The 17,940-nt window shown below is 36.1% G+C and overlaps 1 protein-coding gene and 1 long non-coding RNA gene across 4 annotated transcripts in view; one reads left to right on the forward strand and one right to left on the reverse strand.

Moving 5' to 3' along the window:
• The window catches only part of ADGRL2 (adhesion G protein-coupled receptor L2), a 696,353-nt gene that overhangs the window by 487,511 nt on the left and 190,902 nt on the right, over nucleotides 1-17,940 (reverse strand). The gene's annotated exons all lie outside the window — the stretch shown is intronic.
• LOC116469849 (uncharacterized) lies at nucleotides 1,032-2,355 on the forward strand. Its single transcript, XR_004248365.1, has 3 exons — nucleotides 1,032-1,393; nucleotides 1,522-1,596; nucleotides 2,191-2,355. It is a non-coding gene; the product is annotated as an uncharacterized LOC116469849 (long non-coding RNA).

The following is a 17,940-nucleotide window of genomic DNA, read 5'->3' on the forward strand; positions in this document are numbered from 1 at the left end:
AAAAGTAAGGTGCATGCTATTTTTGTAAACATATTTCAAAAGCCTTAAAATGTTGACTAGTTATTTCACTTATGGGCATTTATTCTAAGGAAAAAATTATACACGTTGGCAAAGATTTGAAGGAAAGATCTTATTTTCAAGTATTGTTTATGTAACCAGTGTATTAGGACAGCCTGAAAATTAAAATTTTGAATTATTAAATTTGAATAATTATATTTGAATTTTTGATGATTAAATAGTTCATTCTGACAATGGAATACCATGCAGTCGTTTGAATAATTATATTTGAATATTTGATTTAATATTTCATTCAAACAATGAACCATATACAGCCATCTAAAATATAGCATATCAAAAAGGAAGATTTAAAAACATATAGCATAATCTTCTATTGCTCTATATTGCCACTGACAGTATGTGCTGTATAATCTCATATTTATAAAAAATGCAGTGCATGAATGTTTATGTATAAAATACAATGAAGGGACATATGATAGATGTAAATAGCAGTTATCTTTAGAAATGAGGCTTCAGAAATATTTTCTTCTTTTAATTACGAACATTTTCTTATTTTCCACAATAAACATACATCATTTTTGTTCTAAGGGAAGAAACACTGAAAACAAGAATAATGAAAACTATAAAAGAGCCCACATATACAAGTCACACAGCAAAGTGAATGACCCACTACTATACTGTCTACATAGACACTGTTATAAATAAATGTCAGAACACTGTTATTTATTTTGTGCCAACAGAAGACTTTTAGACTTTTTTTTTCCTGAGGTTCCTGGCTCTTTAGGAACATGATTCTCCTCTCTGAGCTGATTCTGATTGGAAGGCACCATTATCATGTTCTAAGCAAAGGAAGAACCACATTATTAGCCTTGAACAAAGGGACATAATCATTTTAGAAACCTCTAAAATAGCATTAATAGCAACAAATGCAGATTCTTTTATACAACCATCCCAAAGACACTGATGCTTCAGTTTAAATGATTTATTTTTCCTCTTGCCTCTCCTCCTCCCAGTGTTGTCTTGGCTTTGTGGTGATGTGGAGGGACCCACTGACCAGAAGATACATCATTGCCTGCACACTGGCAGGAAATGAAGAGCTGCCAAGTACCAACCAGAAACTAAACGGAGATTGTTGTAGGATGGAAGAAGAAAATTAGATATAGGCTGTCAGTGCACGTATTTTTTGCATTAAATTATAAACAATATGCTGTTAATATTTAAATCACAGAGGAATACCAGAATAAATAATATGTATCCTTGTTTTTCTATCATTTCACTTTCTCCTCACCATGTCAATATCAAAAGTATACCGTGTCTTTGTACTCCATGTCATCAGGCATATGCCTATCTGCAAGTACACAACGCTGTAGAGATGGTAAGACAAAAGCTTTATTAAATTTAATGCCTGATGCAGAATTTTAAATTTGTTGTCTTCAACTCAAATTTAATATTTTGGGGTTTTTGGTACTTATAAGCTTGACAAATCAACTTTATGTTCTTGAGTTAAAGGCAAATAAGCATTCAGAAAACTTCATAGAACATCAAATGTCAATTGCAACACAAGATTTTGATACAACTGTAAGTGAGTCTGAAACATATGGATTGAATTTTCCTTGCAATATTCTAGTGTTTGGAAGGAAAATCTGCGCAAAAAATGTGTTGTGGGTTTTCTGAAACCCCCAAAGTTGAAAAAACATTTTGATTTATTTAGATTCAGAAATGGGATAACCATTTTGCACCCCCGGAAACTTAATTAAGTACCAAATTCAGTTCAGCACTGCAAGGCACAGGGCCTGAATGAGTGAATCCTCCTTTTCAGTTGTATTGGACTGTTTTAATTCATTCGAACTATGCAATCTAATCAGTGGAAGAGCCTAGAGGTTTCTTTCTGCGGCTGTAACTACCCCACATAATCTCTGAGAGCCTTCTGAGAGCCTTCCCCCAAGTCACCTCCAATAAATATATACTCTAAACAAACATCATATGCAATCCAAAACAACCATACCACCTGGGTAAAAACTGAGATTGCTATACAAACTAAGCCTCCAGACAAATCTCCCCAACCTACAGAAATTCTGTGTCTCCACTGAGTGAAGTGCATAGAAACCCCAAAGGACCTTTCTGCTTTTACTTTGTTATTTTTGGATCTTATCTCACACTTTGGTCCTTCAGCTTGATTTGACTGGATTACTTCTCAACCCTCAGTAATGCTCCATTGTGGGAGCCTGTGTCTCAACAGTTCACACCTGCCGTTTACTCCACTGGGTTGTGAAGATTCACAGAAGATGACAGGAAGCGGGGAGAAATAAGCTAAAATAAACTTTAGAGGACGGCCCCGTTGCTGTGGCTCTCTGATCTTGGTTGTTGTCTATAGAGCTGTCCTTCAAACACATTGATATGCAGCTGTATTTTAGAAACATTTCCTCTTCCAGGTTAGGAGTCTTTTCCAAATTAAAGATTCAGTCAAGGGAATTGGTTTAGAACCAATTGGTTTGGGACTTCGTCTTCTTGCCTTCCTAAAAACCCTAAAATCTTTGCACATAAACATGAAAAAAAAGTGTAAGCTTCTGATTCAGGCAGTCTTGGGATCGCGTCTTGGTTCTGTTTCATTAATGGCTGTATAACCTGGAGTAAGTATCTTCTGAAACACATTTCCCTCTTTTATAAATATGGAGATACTAGTCCTTCCCTCACTGAGCCATTTCAAGAATTAATAAAATATACTGTGTACTTGACAGAGTGTTTTGTAAGTAGTAGAAGCTCAGTGAATATTACTTTCTCTCCTCCTTTCTTCTAATATCCTAGTATGTACATTTCATATATTTTGGTTCAAATCATTAAATTATTAAATAAATCATCAAGAACAAAGTAAGAATCAATCAAATTGTCAAAAACAACACCCATTGTCTATTCAAAGTTCTCCTAATTTTTGATGCCTAAGGATACAGAGTGATTACCAAGCATCTATCACAAAATCACAACTAATCCTCTAGCTTTGTCCTCAACAAATTGAGAAACAATTGAGGGATAATTAGAAAATGAAAAATCTCTCTCTGTCTTTCTGAAACCAGTAAGCATTAAAAAGAGAAATAAACATGTAAGTTTAATTAGAAATTTTAAAGAAGATGGATATCTTAATTTTTCACACACTCAATATAAAAAATATATATTTATTTTTTCAAGACTCACAAATACATTACAAAATTTAAAGATTCATGCATTTTTCTCTATCAGGTACCAAACATTGGCTTGAAAGATATTTGCTATTAGCAAGCGTTGGGGACTAGGTAAAAAAAAAAAAATTAGCCAAGAGAAAGCAATGATTCTGATTAAGTAAATTCCATTGAACTCTTTCTAGTAAGCATTATTCAGGTCATGAATGCTAATTTGTCCTGCAGGGGGGCTGTGGGTAATTACCCAGAAAAACTATCAGCTTTATTGAGTTGCTACAAAACAGTATTACTGAATGGTACACTGTAAAGGAAGACAACCGTGATATGTACTCACAGAAAAGGGTATTTTTTCCCCCCTACTGGGAAGATTTTATAGCCTAGATAGAAATGATAATAAATGGCATTTTGCTTAGAAAAATAAAGTCACATTGGTGTCACTTCCTGTTTAATAGTCAAATAAGATTTCTGACATGCAAAGACCTGTATCTGAGAAGTGCCACTAAGATACCCAAACAATTTTAGCTTTCTGCATATTTAACGTGTAGAATCAGAACCATCTTAAAAACGAAGCAAAAATGGCACATCGGCCGCATTCCAGCAACTACACAGAACTGCTGACGTTACTAAAATCTAGATAATTTAGCCCCATATGGGAATCCATACCACAATTATATTGTCCCTGCTCCAACACAGCCCTGATTTTGCACTTCTTTAAGCCCAGCTTTTTATAATTTTAATTCCCTTCACCAATAAAGCAATTTGCATTCACATAGTCTCCCTGTAAGAAAGAAAGAAAAAGAAATCTGTTACATGACCTTGGTCTCTTTAGAGTTGATTACAAGGAAACAAACTCTTCAAGTAACCCATTCTCTCATCTTTTTTTTAATTGATGTGAAACATCTCACTATAAACTGTAGAAGACTGTGCATAGCAGGCTACAGGCTCACATATTAAAATGTAGACGTGTTTAAAATCTCATTTGCTCTTTTAGCGTGATGAGGTAAAAGCCATACTAAGTTTGCACAGACATACATTATGGACAAACAGAAAAAGAGACAGCGTTACCCTTTGGAATAATGGAATAAATTATTCCATTATTGGAATAAGCTATTATAAAATGTTGAGATTTTAAAAGGTGTTTTCACAACTTCTCACCCTTTACTGAAATAATTTGAAAAATGTGCTTGGTTGATTTACTAAGGCCTATCTTGACACTTCATAAGTATTTTTAAAGAAAAAAAATAATTTCCGGAACACTGTTTTCTCTATAATTTGGTCCAAATAGTGTCAAAGTCCAATATTCACATGAAACATGATTTGCTTTTGACTCACTTTGCCTGCCTTAAAAGGCAAAACAGCGAATAAGAAACACGTGGAAAGTAGAATCATATCGAACAAACTCTGATGAAAAAAGTGAGATTACTAATTTAAAATAAAATACTTTGGCCACTTCTTTCCTCCTACACAAAGAAAATAAACGTGCGAGTTACCCATAATTATTAACAGTAATAGTTTGAGAGAACTGACATATTAAAGAAGTAATCATTAATCTTACTAATCATTGGTATGTTGAGAAGTATTTGGTCTTTGCTGTTGGTGTTTTCTCGTATGTGTCTATGTGTGTGTGTGCGTGCTTTTTTTGTTTTGTTTTGTTTTTTGTTTTTTGGTTTTTTTTTTGAGACAAGGTCTTGCTATGTCACCTGGACTGGGTTTGGAGCTCCTGGACTCAAGGGATTCTATTGCCTCAACCTTCCAAGTAGCTGGGACTACAGGTGCTTGCCACTGTGCCTGGCTTGTTAGTTGTGGCTTTAATTCAAAGAAAGACAGCATCCTCCAAGGTACCAGTGGCATTTGGTCTATGATTTCTTATTTTAGAAGGATTTTGTTCTATGTTCTAAACAGTCAAGTAATAGTATCTGGTTGTAGCTAAATAAGATATTTCATATTGTTATAGATATAATGTAAATTTTACTTTGAGAGGTAGTAATTTGTATTTAATAAAAAATTTCCTCCAAGACTAAGAAATATCTTCATATTATAGTCTTTGTTTTCCATTCACATTCAGTGCTAAGACAGAGTTAAACTTTGAAGCTTTGATTATATTCAGAGTTAATATGATTAAGCTTGCAGGCCATGCTCTTCATTTACTTTCTTGTGAAAACCTGTGCGAACTTGTATATACTCACATATCAAACCAAGAAGGCTATTTTTTTCCTTGTCAAATAGTTTCTTAGAAGAAGCCTGGAAAAGGTACCAACTATGAAAAAAGACAACCCAATAATGGAGAGTTCAAACTGCTCATGTGTACTAATAATGAAATACACCGAAGGCTTTTTCATTCTTTCTACACCTTGACAATGATAAAAAGGACCCTACATAACTTTCTACCCCCTAGGGGATTAAAAGCAGCTCCCAGTTTTCACTGTAACTATAATCCATGTCTAATAATAGTCTTTCAGCAGATTTTTTTTAAAATCAATATTATCACCAATGCATATCTTCTCTATTTCCAACCTTGAGAATGTAAAATTGTTTTTTTTTTTTTAATCATGGCTCATTTTAAGGGAAAATGAGTACCATATGTATTTCCTATATATATTTCATGTGCTACAGAGTTTGAATGAAAGTGTTTGTCAGGTTAACACTTCTGGTTCTAATAAGGAATTTTGTTTTTCAGCCTTCTTTTCATTACTCACCTAGGACCTAATCTACCATCCTTATGATGAAAAAATCCCCTCTATTTCTCAAAGTTGGGCCACTGAGGTACTTGCATGTTCCTGTCAAATTTGCTTTAAACTAGAGGATATGAGCCTGAGAAATATTATTATTATATTCAGTTTTCACATTATCATTATCACTCCTAACACAGCTAGCTCTGTAAGTAATAATTATTAACATGAACGTTAGTTCAGTCTAATTTAGTTCATTAGCAAGATAACTCCTTTGATTAAGAAAGAGGCATCATGACACTTTAATCAGTGGGTAGTACCAGCCTGTTTATTACCATCATTCATTAAACTTTTTTTCTTAACAGCGGTATTTGTTGGATGAGCATAAACTAAACATATAACAAAGTTCCTTCAACTTTCTTTTTTGGGCTTGACTGTGTTCAATGAAAGACTTGGACGTTTCCTTCATCTGTCACCCTGGAATTCCCTCTGTTGGGCAGACTCGCAAGGATTAAGAAAGCTGTCCTGAGCATGTATTTCACTAAATCCTCACATACCATTCAGAGTGGCCGCTGCCTGAACAACTTCCTCCTGTTTGCACACAAGAAATGGCTGGTGCAAACAATTCAACAGAGCGCTTGCCTGGCACAGCGAGTCAGGGTGTCAGTTCAGCTTCATGCCAGTTGTTGTTAATCCATTTGCTTTACATAAAAGATGGAAAGCAGGGCTTTGTTACTTGAGCTAGCTCCTCAGGCTCTGCTTGAAGGGGCCTTTTTTCATTCATGTTTTTAACAGTTTCTAACATCATAAGCCTTCTTGTTAGGAATCTGGTAATATGATTCCTACCACAATGCAGGCAGGCACCAGGTTTACAGTAAATCCGTACGAACGGTGTGTCAAAATGCTGCGTATTCCACATCAGTTACAAAACATGGATTCGAATAGGGCAGAAGGTCAATAGAAGGTCCGATGGCAGATAGAGTGGTAAAAGGAATGTGCCAGGAAGAGCCTTTTTTTTTTTTTTTTTTTACCATATCACTTAGGTATTTTTTCTGAAGTGATTCTAAGTGATTTTCCACGAATGGAAGACAGTATGTCTTGAGCAGAATGAGGGCTACATTGTCGCCAGGAGAAGCAAAGGCCACCAGACACTAAGATGCAGTTAACAGGGTGTCGGAATTACTAGCAGGCTTGTTGGCTTTGTGAGTTTTTGTGCATTGATCTCCAATTCATTTTAGCAGTGGAAGTACCATACTCCATTACTCTAGATTTTAATCATTCTGAAAAGCAGGGATTTGATGCACAAGGAATGTGGCAGTGGTTGAAAGGAAGGATGAACAGCAACTTTAATCAAAATATGATTTTAGCATAAGAAGAGGGAAAGATGAGCTATGATGCTGCATACATTAAAAGACAGATGAACCATTCCATTAGTAGATCAACAGTTCTTTGATCTGAACCTAGAAAAGAAGGTCACATGGGCTGGGGACTTTCTGAGGTTAGTTGTTCTAACCAAGTCCTGAAGCAATTTTCCAACTAATAATATATATTCTTGGCAAATATTTCACCCTCTAAAGGTTATGTCAGGGGCACATCTAGAAAATTAATGAAGGAACAGTGTTGAGAACATTCCTTATGAGATGGCGGTACCCTCGTGTGTGATTCCTATGTTCCCTACTATGTATTGTGTAAAAAGATGGCAGGGCTGGCCTCATGGGTGTGTACCCTATGCACGGGGCTTCATGCAGGTAGGGCCTGGCACTTGCTTTCATGCAGTGCTGTCGCTACCTTGAAATCCTTAATCATTTTCTCTTTCAACTTGTGTTTGTTAGTGAAGTCTAATGGGACAATAGAGCATGCACGGGAGCAGAGGAGACACATGCAATATATGTGTCTATTGTTCCTTGTCTCCTCATTCACATATAACGTTTATAATGCCTCATGAGCACACTGACAGACCCATAATGACTGGCAGGTCAGTGAGTTTCAGAGTGAGTACAACGTCAGCGTGTTATGTCTGTGGCTGAGGTAGGGGTGATGATGATAACATAGAGGGTAACTAAAATATAAGGCAACACACAGCTCTATTCCCTTTAAGGTCTTCCTTACTCATCAGTAAGACAGAAAGTGAAGGTAGAACATGCGTGCTCCGAGAAGTTAGACAAAAACAATTAAGTTTTGTGTAGCGTTTTCACTGTTCTGGTAAGAATAAAACACATATGCATACACAAGCTACATAATATGAATTGTGTTATTTCAGTGATTCCATGTGCCTTAAATGCTCATATTTGCATTTGAAATTGGCATTGCACAATATAAAGCCGAGTGATAGAATTCATGCTAATAAATTAAATGTTTTCTTAGGATAATGTTAAATAGCAAATAAAAGGCAAAATAAAGTCAAGAGAAGGAGATTGGGGCGGAAAGAAAAAAGAAATGTTTTCTATTTTAGGACCTTTAACACGATTTTTTTCCTGTCTTTAAATAAGGGAATCTCATGTTTTCATTTTGCACAGAACCCAAGAGACAATGTAGCTGGCTCTAAAGGCAGAAAATATTTCTACCAGGAGAATGGAAAATGGGATGTGTCCTTAGGTAGTATAAGGTAGCATACACTTTCTACCTTTTCTAAATTATTCTATCTTTGATATCTCAATCACAACAATTATCAATGGAGCCCCTGTCTATGAAATCAAGAATTGAATCAGGCAGCAAACATGCCAGTCCCCTATCATCGTTCCTCTCAATGCGGCTCAGCAGCTTGATGAATCCTTTTCCGCTTATGACAAATGAGGTATGACCAGCCGCTCCCTCGCTCTGCTTCCCTCTTGAGGAGCGAGATAAACGGCCACCATATAATGTGAAATGGAGGACTTGAGAGTAACACACTTCCAAAACACGTGGTCATCATGCAAAATGTCACTAATTAGAGGCCAAGGAGCAAACAATTTGTAAATAAATTAGTAAATGAACAACACCCTAGGGGCCCCAAAGAGTTAATTTGCTTTTAGAGGATGAGCAATTTCCCTATCTGCACTGGTAAAATCGATCTCTTATTAGAACTGCTTAATGCTAGTGCCACCTTGTAGAACTTTCTGTCGATATTAAGTCTCCTTCTGTGCAGGAGAAAGTGCTGAGGGGCTCCCTCTCTAGGTGGTGATTGCTCTCATACTCCCGGGGGCTTCCACTGGTCCTCCAGCAATTGATCAAATCAGCATATCTCACCTGTTCCTCCAGTGGCATCCTATCAGAGAAGCTTCCCTGATCACACTCTCTAAAACAGCAACCTTTCCCCCTTGATATTAAAAAAAAATTCCTCCATTGCACTCTTTTCTTTCATTTATTATATAAATGATTTATTTTCTGGTTTGATTTATCTATTGGTTTATTTTCTGTCTCCTCCTAATTACACAGTCCGCCAAGGGAGAGTTTTGTTTTCTTCACTGCTGAATCCCCAGGACCTAGAACAGTGACTGGCCTGGAGGAGGCCCTCTGTACATTTGTTATGTAGATGAATGTGCAGAGGGAGAGGAAAGGGGTTGAAGGTCAAACAAGTTTGGAAAAGATTGGACTAAGCAAAATTCAGCAATCTTTTTTGTTGCAGGCGTTAACAGGGCCTTCGGTAGCTCAACACTTTATTGTCTGTTTTTTTGTTTTGTTTTGTTTTGTTTTGTTTTGTTTTGTTTTGTTTTGTTCTTTTGAGACTGGGTCTCACTCAGTCACCCAGGCTGGAGTGCAGTGGTGCCATCACATCTCACTGCAGCCTCAACCTCCTGGCCTTAGGTGATCCTCTTGCCTCAGCCTCCTGAGTAGCTGAGACCACAGGTGCACAGCAACACACCTGGCTAATTTTTAAATTATTTGTAGAGACGGGGTCTCCTCCTTATGTTGTCCAGGCTGGTCTCAAACTCCTGGACTCAAGTGATCCTTCCCACCTCAGCCTCCCAAAGTGCTGGGATTACAGGTTTGAGCCACCGCGCCTGGCCAACATTTCTTGTCAAACTCCATCTGAGATACAGTGCATAAATCAATTGGACCATGGGATTTTTTCCCTCTACGCCTCCACCCTCATTTAAAACAAGCATTCCTCGGGACACATTTTGGGAAATGGCATCTTAAGTGGTAATTTATTGATCTCATGGAATTTTAAATGAACCTTTTATCAGTGTAAATCCACCTCTTTCCTCCAAGTTCTTAATATTTAATGAAGCAGCCTCTCTTGGTCTTAAAATGGTGCTACCACCCTATCCCGCTCTTTCCAGTTTCAACATGTTCTTGAATTTCATAGGAAAATAAGTTTACTCTTGACCTGTATTTGATGCAAACACCACAGTTTTGGTTGCTCTGCCCATTTTGTTCCCTGCATTTCCTGTAATTTTGCATGCTCACCAGTCTGTCTCTTTGAGAACAGGAACAGAAACTCCTACAGGTAGAGGGAAAGGATCTGATTTACGTGCAATGATCTTTGCAGAGGATTTGGGCCCATCTTTTGTACAGTGTGGTGCTTTTTACATGATTTTAATGAAAATTGTGTAATGACATTGATCCCATTTTAAAGAACAAAAGCTGAGGTAGGTATCAGAAAGTAAAAACGTGGTTTTTTTTTTTAATAAAAACTCAGATTTTTCTCAATTCTAGGTTTCAGCCTCCTACTGTTATAAATGATGTTAATGTGGAAACATGCTCTGTGCCTCGATGAGTGAACCAGGATACAAACTTCATAAGGCATAGGACACATTTTCAGAACAGAATGTGAGCTCTTATTAAAATGGAATTTCAAGTCACAGCAGCTCTATGCAGAAATAACTTGCATTGAACTCTCAACACACATAAGAGCTGACCCAGAGAGCTAGTAAAATCACATAGCAGAAATATTGCAGAATAGTATACCAATCAGTTGCTGGGAGGTACTTCTAGACAAATCTTCAGATGTCCTTGGTAAAACCCATAAAAATGTGTGCATAGTTTGAAGGCTAAAATGCTATGTTGTGTATAAAGGTAAACAGAGTAAGTTTTATAAATCCGAGTACTTTTATACTTGCATTTCTCTATTAAAGGTATCAAATCTATCCTTAAACAATTAACATTGTGGCAGCAGCAATTTTGCCCCTGAGAGTTAGCTCTATGGTACTAATGAGTACTTTCTAGTCTTTAGGATAGGCAAAGGGTATGAATCCAGAACACAGGAATTTTTGACTTAGCTTGAACATATTACCATTCAATTCGAGACCCACAATTTGGAGATTTGACTCTAATTGAAGTTTCTATGTTTATATTAGCTCTCCTTTGATAGAATTAGATGATTAGTTTTGGATATCAAAGAGTTTCTTTGGAGAATGGGCTCTAGTTTTTCAAGAAATTTGATTTATCTTTTTTATTTTGGGAAAATATACATAAAATTTACCATTTTAAGCACTTTTAAGTACACAGTTCAGTGACAATAAGTACATTTACTTAAGTACATTCTACAGTAAGTATATTGTTGCACGCCATCACTAGTATCCATTTTCACAACTGTTTCATCATAGCAACTGAAACTCTGTACCCATTAAACAATAACTCCCCACTTGCTCTGGTGCTCAGTCCCTGGTAACCTCTTTTCTATTTTTCTTCTTTATGAATTTGACTATTCCAGGTACCTCTTATATAAGTGAGATCCTGCAGTATTTGTCCTTTGGTTTCTGGCTTATTTCACTTTGCATATCTTCAAAGCTCATCCACGTTGTAGCATGGGTCAGAATTTTATTTCTTTTGAAGAGGAATGACATCCCTTTGTACGTATATACCACATTTTGTTTATCCATTCATCTGTAGATGAATATTTGGGTTACTTCCACCTTTTGACTATTATGAATAATGCCACTATTAACACTGTGGTACAAACATCTATTTAGATCCCTGCTTTCCATGTTTCTGGGTATATACTGAGAACGGGAATTGCTGGATCATATGGTAGTCCTTTGTCTAATTTTGCAGGACCACCATACTGTTTCCACAGTGGCTGCTCCCATTTTACATCCCCACTAACAACAGGCAAGGGTTCCCATTTCTTCACATCCTTGTCACACCTGATTTTGGTTTTAATAAAAGCCATCTTAGCGAGGAGATGTGTTTTATCTTTTTGTTTCATAAATACTTTATCCTTTGCGTTCCATACAAAACCCCGGCAATATAATTCCTAAGTGACTGACACTGAGTTAACATTCTTTTTCCTTTTCAGTCCAAGGATATATCATTCATTCTTTCTAAACAGATCTATTAATTTTTTTCAAGAAAGCATAGTAATATTATATATATTTATAAATGGAGATTATTTATGTGTATACACATATGTACATATAAATATAAAATGTATCACTATCATTACTTGGTTTTGTTATATTAACAATACTTACTGTCATAAGAATAATGAAAGTGAATATAAAACGACTATCTGAATTACTAAAACAGGTAAGCCAAATACTTTCTTTTGACACCCAATTTTGCATGTATTTATAGCAGTGGTAAGCTTTTGTTTTGGGGCTTGCTAGTGATGGAATCAATATATCTCTTTTAACCTTTTGCATTCAGGTTCACATCATGCTGTCTCACGTAAGCTTCATAAATACAGATGCTTCCTGCCTGTGGGGTTCTCACAAGGGCATAGATTCTAGGCTCAAATGATGAAACATTACCTTTGTTAGAACCAACACCAGCAAGATGCTCCTATTAAATAAGACAAACAGGTGGTTCAATGTTTTGTGATAATTTTAACAACTGGGTTCAAGTCCCATTCTATCTTCTAAATTAACTGCAAAGAGATCCATCACCCAGGCCAATAACTTACATGGCAGACTGTGTGGACCTCACCATATAGGCTTCTGTGATCACGTGTGTGAATCACAGCATTTATGCTGCCTAAGGCACTGGCCTACAAAAGCAGAGCCTAGACCCAGCTGATTAAGCTGTAGCATAAAACAACACTTCAGTAGTCAGGAGCATGACAGCCCACAATGGTTTATTGGACCAAAGAGTATAACATTGTAATTTACTTCTTTAATACATGTCATGTTCTCTCTTATTGTTTCCCCTTATGGAGTGAAATATGTAGGTAAGAGATTGCTGTACAAGCTTCATGTGTTATGCCCCTCCAAAATTAGAGGGTAACAAACTGTCTTTATTATCCTGTGCCTTTGGTAAGCTGCCACAAATCACAGAAACCACTGCAGGTGAGCATCTAGTGGTTTAAAAAGTCAAGGCAAACTAAAAGACTTCATGTCTCTGCCTGAAGCTATTTTTGAACTACAGTACACTGAGACGCAATTATTATGCTTCCTGGCCCTTCCTTTTTATTGTACGTTCCTAACAATTTTTTTCTTTCTTATTGACAGGAAACCAGGATTTATAAAGTCTGGCTCAACGCAAATATTTAAAGACTTAATTTTTTTTTCTTTCCCCAAACATAACAATGTAAGTTGAGTGGTGTTTTGGTGAGTTTATTTTTCTTTTTAAACTGGAATTCATGGCTGTTCTCCAGCTGAAAACAGCACTAGTCACAGATAATTTAAAGAGAATAGCTTGCTTGTTTGTCAAGCAAACATGTGTAATCTGATGAAATTATTAATGTCATCGTGTTAACTCTCTTCTCATAAATACAGTTAACAGTGCTGACACTGCAATTAGACTCAAATGTTCTGGCTCTTTGCTTATTCACTCAATCTGTCGGTCCAGTATGGGGGAGACAAATTGTGGTGGGCACTTGACAATGCACAAAAGAGATATAAACCTCTTCTGATTAAGCCTTGATGAAAGATTAAATGGTTCTGAATGCTTGCCAGATTCTTGTGATATGACATTTTTAACTAGTGGTAATAAAAAATTCTACTCAATCAACAAAGATTATAAGGATTGCGTATATACGTATATATAAATAATGTGTACACATGCATATATTAGATATGGTAAGAAAGAGCATGTTCACTTCTTACCTTGAATTCCAACTTTATAACAAGATAATTTCACGATACTTGCTAGATTTTTGCAGACATTTCTTCTGAGAGAAAACAACAAATACTTGATAATTACCAACATTACTGTCTTCTTTACCATCCATCTACCAATGGAATGGTCCTTCACAGTAGCTCATTCATAATGAGGGTTCCTACATTCATTTATTATTATTATTATTATTATTATTTTAGTAGAGACGAGGTTTCACCATGTTAGCCAGGATGATCTCGATCTCCTGACCTCGTGATCTGCCTGCCTCGGCCTCCCAAAGTGCTGGGATTACAGGCGTGAGCCACCGCAAATTTTTGCCATACCTATTCTGTCAGCAGTCAAGAATGAGTAGTGATCTATTGTATGCTTTAGCCTTTGAATTTTTAAACAGTTCACACCTTTTCACTTTTGGCTTTAGATCAAACAAAAATAGACCAGTTAATAATGGCTAACAATTACGTAACACTTCCTCTGTCCAAGTAGTGTTCTAGGTACTTCACATACTTTGCATCATTTCATTTCTTATGTGAAGTATCTATTAGTAGTTTCCTCTTTCTGCAGATGAGTAAATTGAGGTAGACAAAGGTTAAACAACTTGCTTAAAGTCACACAGCTCATAACAGGTAGTCCTAGGATTTGAATCTAGATATATCACAACATAAAATTGTAATAAACTTTAGATTAAGAATCTGTAACTATTCTTATCTTCTTAGATTTATAGATTATTATAAAGCCTTTTTGTTCTATAAGATTAGACTTATTTCATCTCCTCACATATCCCACCCTACGTAAAGACATCCTTGAATGAACCTCATAAAATAATTATAGTCCATATTTTTTAAAAAACCATAGCAACATGGATGTGTTGTAATTATTAGTCTTCATATTAAGAAGTCCACTAAATTGAAAAGTTTCTTTAAATATACAAACAAAGAAACCTCTTGCATTTCAATACGCTAGTGCCTGGAGCAAATGCATTTATTAAAAGTGAAAGGAAATGGGGAACCAAGACAGGTGAACCCAGCTACCTAGACCTTTTTGTTGACATATTTGGAGCAGATAAATACAAATAATAAAGAAAACTGGCAGTTTTCTACACAGTGTTACTGCAAAAATCTTGCTGCACATTCAGGAGGAACCTATATAAGTCATTCCTGGCCCTTTTGTTCTCTTTCTATTTGGTTACAGAAATTATGTAGTTGTGCTCTTTCTTTTCCATTATGTGGAGCTTGTGTGAGGGAAGATCATTTCAGGGAAATGAAAAGGGTTTTTAAGTGGTTAGTAGAAGAAAAAAAATAATCAGGTAGAAAGGGGAGGACAAAGCAAACCCAGAAAAAGAAAAAAATATATATTGTTTTCTTCTTAAATTGTGTTAAACAGTTGTTTCCCACTTTGAAAGTTCATTATATTTATTTGTCATCAGGGTAATTGATCTACACTTGTTGCTAAGTCTGTTGCTTGCCTCCTGATGAACAGATTCATTAAGCTCATTTCTAATCTCTGTCTTCTAAATTCAATAAGCACTATAAAATTTCTTTCCTTGTATGGGAATTCTAAGGTCTTTTTTTTTTTTCCTCAACAGCTTGAATTCCTGTATTCTGATTAAGATAGATGAAGTATTTGCATTCTATCCATATTCATAATCTTCTTTCAGAGTCAACCTAAAATACCACATTTGTTGCCCAGGCAGACACAGGCAATGTGTTGGGAGAGCTCTGCAGCTTTTTGTTTAGATGGATGATGATCCATCCCTTTTCAAATCCACAGAAGAGGTGGTCACTAGGTGAATTCAGGCTGTTAAGACATCAGAACATCACAGTGTCTTTTGTGTGTGACAGAAACTGTAATTAATGATTTCTCCCCCTTTTTTGCTAAAGAAAAAAAGAGCGATTTGCAGTTGACAGACATTTTATTAATAGTTTCTGCCAACTTGCCATGCATAAAAGGTTTTATTGGTTGCAATGCCAGTGTAAGAAAAAGTTCTTTTTGATAAAACGTTCAAGATGCTTGTTTTATGGATGAAAAATGAAGGCAATCTGTCTACCGCCACTGAAAGTTTGGGTTTCAATAATAAAATTAAAACGATTGTGACATTTCCTATTGTGTTATTTAACCATCTGCTTCCTACTGGTCTAATCAATGATGGCATTACCTAGCTCTTCTCTACTTAATATGAAGACCTGCCAATATTGTGTCTCATGGTTAATTTATGAGGGAGATTTATTATTGATAAAGGTGTTTGCATATTTGGTAACTGCTATTCCTCCTATAAAAGGGAATTCTTCTGTCTTGTGTTTGAGGCTTAAATATTCAACTTGACAAACAGCAATGGATGCTTGTACCCTCTCCATAACTAGAAATCTAGAAACTGTACAGGAGAACAATGAGAAATGGTTACCAATGACAAACTCATCAGGTGTTTTCTGTGTAACTTTAAGTAAGCATCTGTCATTTTCTTGCACAGCATTTAGTTAAAAGCACATCTTCTGAAATATTTTCTCAACAAAAGCATGTTAAATTCCTAGTTACCTGAGTTGGAATTTTTCCCCTCTTAAAATTGTTTCGTGCAAGTTTTTCTATGGAGTTGATGTGCTGTTTCAATGATTTCTGCTCATCAATTAAGAGAGAGAAAAACACAGTTTACCACATGGATTCACAATAAAACAATGAAGGTGCTTCATTGCAGTTTGCTTAATCAGCCATTATGAAGAGATGAGAGGGAGAGGGTTATTCAATATTTTAATAAGTCTTTGGATTTTGTTGCAGCACAAATGGAGTTTAATTAGAAATGTGAAACATTAGGTACTACTAATTACTGACAAACTTGAAAATATACCTGCTCTATTTTACTTGTAATAATCATCATTATTAACTTAAACAACCTTTAGCATTTGCCCATAACTTTTACAAACTTCAATTTTTAAGCCTTAAATCCTTCACATTTTGGGAGAAGGGAGGCAGCTGGAGATGAGCGCCTTTTGCACATTGATCTGCAAGTAGTCATTCATTTTCTCTGGGAATTTTTATGTAAGCTCCCTTATTGGGAATATGCTAATGACATCCGCCATGATTACTGATTTTCTTTGAATCGTTATTCCTCTGTGGGCAAAGTAATCAGAAAGGGAGAACAGGAGATTTCCTTCTTGCTTGTGTTCCTTCTTCAACCATCTGCTCTACCCTGATTCATTTGAATTAGAGCTGCAGTTTTCTGATTCTTTACTCTGACATCCTAAGGCATTTGAAAGCTTAAAAGGAGTTAATAGTTATCTATCTGTGTCACAAATATGGTTCTCTGTGCGTTCTAAGTGCAAATTTACCTACTCAAGGTTTACATGGGCGAATTAATTTTATTAAGTATAATATGGTAATGTAGGTTAGCAGCTTCATTATTTGGGATGTGTCAGCTCTGAATACTTTTTTATTAATGGCCTTTAGCACAGACATTTCCAAAAAGGGGAACTGAGGTATTAAAACAAAAGATTCCAAGATGAAGAAAAAAGTAAAATCAAGTAAAATTGTAAAGAGAGAGAATTTGTAAAAGAGAAGTGTTGATGTCCACGTTTTCCAGTAACATTTGTAGGTGTGCCAACAGGAATGATGGACTGGTTGGTAATCAAGACTTCTGGGTATCAGGCCACACTTTGGCACCAAAGTGGTGTGTTCTTGAGGAAGTTACTTAATTTCTCAGAGTTCTGTTTTCTCAGTGATGACATGAAATGAATGTCACAGGTGATCTTTAAGATTTTCTTCATCGGTAAAATTTTGTGACTGTATTATTTATCCCATGAAGCAGATTGCAGATGATGGGAAAGTTGCTTTAGCATGGGCATTTGACCTTGTCCAGGGAAAAGCCATTTCAAGATAAACTGTCCATCTTCAGAAGAAGGATAAGGGACTGAGCCTCCAGATTACACTCTTTAAAATGATGAGTATAGACCAGATTTTAAAAATGGGACACATTATCTTGTTTCAGTTTACATGGAATGGATAAATTGCTGAGAATGTTGCTGATTGATTGAAGCAAGCCTTACACTTCAGTGAGGGAAAATCAGCAAGATTCTGACACCCCTACTGAGACAGAGCTAACTTAATATGCAGAA

This window comes from Hylobates moloch, unplaced genomic scaffold, assembly GCF_009828535.3.
Source record: "Hylobates moloch isolate HMO894 unplaced genomic scaffold, HMol_V3 SCAFFOLD_5, whole genome shotgun sequence".
Classification (NCBI taxonomy): Eukaryota; Metazoa; Chordata; class Mammalia; order Primates; family Hylobatidae; genus Hylobates; species Hylobates moloch.